Source organism: Chinchilla lanigera, unplaced genomic scaffold (genome assembly GCF_000276665.1).
Source record: "Chinchilla lanigera isolate Chin_1 unplaced genomic scaffold, ChiLan1.0 scaffold00012, whole genome shotgun sequence".
NCBI lineage: Eukaryota > Metazoa > Chordata > Mammalia > Rodentia > Chinchillidae > Chinchilla > Chinchilla lanigera.
In genome coordinates, this window is record NW_004955413.1 from 6,427,799 (window position 1) to 6,432,982 (window position 5,184).

Sequence of the window (5,184 nt, forward strand, 5' to 3'; positions counted from 1 at the left end):
TTTCCAAATTGAGCTGATTGGACGGGGAACCTGATTTCCCAGAGTTCATCCTTGGGATTCAAGAAATCTCTCCTTTCTCCTCAAATGCACAAGCTGGAAACTCAAGTGCGCACTCTGCTCACCAGAGCTTCGCTCACACTTTCTCTTAGTTCTCTTCTGACTCAGGGCAGACGGTGCAAACACCAGCTGCTTTCCCCGCCTCTGGCTCTTACTTTGGGTGACAACAAGCAGGATGTGTTGCTAGCCACAAGCTCCGCCCTCACAGCTTCAGGGTGTTTGTGGCAAAAGTGAGATGTTTAACCAAACACTGTACATCTGGTCAGAAGGTGCAGTGACTTGCGCATGCCAAGGCTCCCCCTCCTTTGGTCCTGATGCTGCGACCCCGGGAGGGAGGACGGCGGACGATGACAGGCAGCCTCCAGGGCAGGAAGACGGGGACCCTCCAGTTCCTAACTCGAGTGTCTTGCAGAAGTGCGGGGACAGGGTGCTGAGAGATCTGGAAACTTAGGGTGGAATGGAGGGGCCCGGAGCACGGCAGAGGAGCGGCGCACGCCTCCAGGGAGGGTGTGGTTAAAAATGTGATGCCCGCTGACACTCAGCACTCTGCAAGGCTTAGCATTTTCACCACCAGGCGGCAGGGAAAGTGTCAGGTTACAGTTCTCGGTGGTGGAAACAGGTGGCCACAGTGTTTTCTCTCTTTCTCTCTCTCTCTTTTTTTTTTTTTCATTTTAAAAACCAGTCAAGCAGCACCAGAAGCAGCAAGCAGTCAGACAACAACTTCTGGACAGAACCCAGGAGGGAAAAAGCAAATGTTGTTTATATAAATAGACACGCAGAACCCACAGCTTCCTGTTAACAAATCTAGCTTCGCCTTACCTCAAGCCCCTCACGTTTTTTTTTTTGTTTTTTTTTTAAGGAGTTGATAATGGTTTTGTGTTTTTTTTCAATTTGTCCAATCAGTGGGAGGAAGGTTCTAGTTTTTTCCTAACCCCTAGGTCCCGCAGTTCTTTTCCCTTTCTCCTTCTTCCCCCTTTTGCTTTCTTCTGTGCTGTACATTTGTAGGGTACAGTGCGGTGGGAGAGCATGACTACATTCAGGTAAAAATATCCATGATCAAAGTGAGGGTGTCCTCATAAAATTATATGAGAGTCGCCCCCACCGCTGTGATAGATGAGCTTTAATGAACACAAGGCATTTCTTTCCTTCCCCTCCCTCTCCCACTGGGAAATGAAACAGCCAGCCGGGTGCTCTGCCTCTAGCTACATCCCCAGCCCAGGAAGTGCTTTCAGGGGAAAATAACCGGAACTGTACTTCAGGCTTGATGGATGCTAAGGTATCAACTCATTGCTGTGCATTGTTCCCTAATATGTTCTGTCTTGACCGGTGAAACACAAAGAGTTACAACGAAGGATAATGAGAACAGCACAGAAAAATATTTCTTCCCTTCTTTTTTTTTTTTGGTACTGGGAATCAAACTCAGGACATTGAGCTTGCCAGGCAGGCGCTTGTGCCGCTGAGCTATATCCCCGGCCCTTCCCTTCATTTTATATACAAATATCCCTATTGTTTTGAGCCAGGCTGGCCTTGAACTTGTGATCTTCCTGCCTCAGCCTCTCCAGTAGCAGGAATTACAGGAATTGCCATTGCACCGGCACAGGGGGAACTTGATTTACTCCATGAGGCAGGCACACTCCCCTTAAATGGAAAGACACCAGTACGTGTGGGACGCAGTTACACCGAGTGAATTCACTGCAGCCGCAGAGCCGCAGCATACCGATGGGTCAGTGGTAATTCTTGCTAATTGTCCCTAGGAGGTTCACTCTCCCCTTCCTGCTCTGGCAATGGAGGAAAAGGCCCTTTTGGCCCTTGTGGTAGATGTGCAGGTGCGGGAGGACAAGGGCACTGTTGGGGCTCGTGGGGCAGGAAGCCAGGATTAAGTAAAGAATTTGGATCTGGGCATGGTGCTGCACACCTGTAACCCCACCACTCTGGGAGGCTGAGGCAGGAGGATCATAAATTGGAGCCCAGCCTGGGCATTTAGCAACTTAGGGAGACCCAGTGTCAAAATTTCAAAAAATCAGAAAAGAGCCAGGGATGTAGTTCAATGTAAAGGCCCTGGGTTCCATCCCTAATATCACACACAAAAAAGGAGGTGTATTTGCAGCAATTAATGAGACAGTTCTCAAATCCTATCAAGAATTCTGAATTTTAAGTAAACCAAAAAGAGCTGCAATTTAATCAGTAATGACTGAATGGGTTATTATAAAAGAAAGGCAGTGACCAGCACACACTCTGAAAGAGACAGCCAAGGAAGGAGAAATTGCCAGGAAGGTTCCAGGACTTCGAGGAGTAGAGGGTGACCCGATTCCAATGCCTGTGGAGAGGATTCAGACAGAAATACCCGTCGCCTGGAGAACAGCAGTTCCACAAATAACAGTTTCTGCTGCACTCTGCTTTCTCTAGGAAGTGGGCCTTATCCACGTTCAAGCCCCTTTTATCAAAATGATCTCTCCCAGGCGCTGAATTTCTGCCATTCCTTATATCATCACTTCACCACGCAAACACAGAATACGGAGTTCATCTCTGGAGCACACTGCCCATAAAGAGGAAGTCCTGTGAAAGCCCCTTGTCACTGAAAGACCTCGAATCTTCCCCAGCGCACCCCCACCATTTCCTGACAGTGTATGAAGTCACGTAGTCACAGAGTTTGGGGCTGGGGGAGTTTCGCAGGTCGTCTCGGCCAGGAATGAGCAAAGTTCAGTTCCAAACTGGCCGCTGCTTTGGAATGATGGGAATGCCTGTCTGGGCAGAGTGGAGCGCTAAAGATTTACCGAACCAACTCAGGAGGATTAAACTGGAATCTGCAGTTTTACACCCTCGCTCAGGCAGAAGTGTGAGAAATAAAATGGAGAAAGCCTCTTGAGAAAAAAAAAAAGAGAAAAATGTGAGAAACTTAAATCTGCTTGCTCACATTTTCTTATTAATCAGAAAACTCCAAATGGGGGCAGACACAGTTCGGAGGTGGTTACAATTCTCACTTTTCATTACGTTGTCTTCTAAAGCTATCAAGGAACGTAATATCTTATATAAGCATTTTTACACAGTATTCTCCATGCACTAGGCTAAGTCACTCGTTTACATTATGATTTTTTTTTTTTTTTTTAGTTTGATTTTTTGAGACAGAGTCTCACTGCGGAGCCCAAGCTGGACTCAATCTCATGGCAATCCTGCCTCACCCTCCCTAGGACTGGGATTACAGGTGTGCACCACCATGCCTGGCTGTTTTACCTTCAGAGAGCCTTGGTGCTCTGGAAATTGAAATGATAATATTTTCTACCTCTTAGGTTTAATTGAGATAATATATGTGAGAATTTGGCTGCAATAGGTGTACAATAAAGGTTAGGTCAATATGCTGATATTTTTTACACATGGAAAAACTGAAACATCTGCCATTAGGTCATCACTGAAAAGAGCATAGAGGAGGCTCGCAAGTTCAAGCCCAGCCTGGACAGTTTAGTGCCTTAGCAAGACACTTGCTAAGTGTCTCAAAATTTAAAAAAATTAGCCAGGTGTGGTAGTGCACACCTGTAACCCCAGCACTCGGGAGGCTGAGGCAGGAGGATCACTGTGAGTTCAAGACCAGCCTAGGCTACAAAGTGAGCTCAAGGCCAGCCTGAACTGCACAGGGAGATTCTGTCTAAAAGAGACAAAAATAAAAAATAAAATTAAAGTTAAAAACATTTAAAAAATATTTTTAAAATTCGAATTTGTGTTGGATTATACTGCGTCTCCAAACTGTGTCTTGCATGTGCCTGACCAGGGGAGCTTCCTTGGCTCATTTCCCCATCACAAATCACTTCTTCTGCAGCCCTTCAGCCCCCCAGGGCCCACGAAGGCTTGTTTACTGCGCTCTCATCCTCGAAGAGCCCTGACAGCTGCAGGCAGAGCTGAGTCATTCCCGTACGTGATGAAAGCCCTGTGCCTCCCCCCCGCTTAGACCCCAGAGAAATCCAGTGATGTACTTGGCAATAAACTGAGAAAAACAAAAATCGGGGAATGCAGAAGTTGAGTTATTCCAAAACCCACACTTTCACCCACACAGACCCTTTTTAGGTTCTTTTAAAAACAACAAAGTATCACATTGACCAATCCAACTGGTGTCCAGAAATAGCAGCCTGGGGACCATGGTTTGGGAGCTGGCGCGAGGCTTAGGGAAGCGTCCCCTGCAAGCGGCCTCTCCTGGCTGGGCACAACCTCACCTGCGAGTCCTCGGTGAGGAGAAGTGGTCAGGTCCAGATGGCCAAAACTGAGTGGCCAATGGCGCAATTTCCAAGTCGTGTTTTTTCTCTTCACTAAAAATAAACTGAGTTGTGTTGTGGTTTTCAATAGAAGCTGGTGCGGGTAGTTAATAAGGAAAAGACCTAAGGGTTGAAGGACACCAGGTGAAACTGGTTTTTAAGCTCCACTCCTGCCAACTTCCTAGGAATTGAAAATGATTTTGTCATTAAAAGAGATATAATTTTCCCTTCAGAAGAAGGGTGAACAGGAAATAGGGCTTTTTTTTTTTTTAATTTTACTGTATTTTTTTAAAAAGGGGTTTTAAGAAACAAACTACTGCTGGGCGTGGTGGCACACACCTATAATCGCAGCACTTAGGAGGCCAAGGCAGGAGGATCGCTGCAAGTTCAAGCCCAGCCTGAGCTACAAAGTGAGTTCAGCCAGTTCCAGGCCAGCCTGGAGTATATAGAAAGACTTTTGTCTCAAAACACAAAACATAACAAAAAAAATAAAAAGAAGAGGGGAGGAAGAGGTGGAGAGAAAGAGAAGGAAAAGAAGAGGATGGAGGAGAAAAACTAGTAGCTTACTTGTTCAATATATTTTCTCAGAACTAGAAAGGACGAGAAGAAACCACAAAGGAAAATGTCAATCTCATCTCCACTATTTTTCTCATCATTGCTGGGCTGTGAGCAATCATTCAAACCAGCTAAGCTGCTCACTGCTGCTAAAACACACACAGCGAATCCTCACAGTACAGCCTTGGCTCCTGCAGAGGGATGCGAAATTCTATCGGCACCGTCTGCACAGTTGAGCGAGTTGCCCTTGAGTCCGCGAGATGAGGAAGGATTCTTTCCTGATCAAACGCATTTCCTAAGCCAGGGGGACGGATCTGGAGCCCAGGGGTAT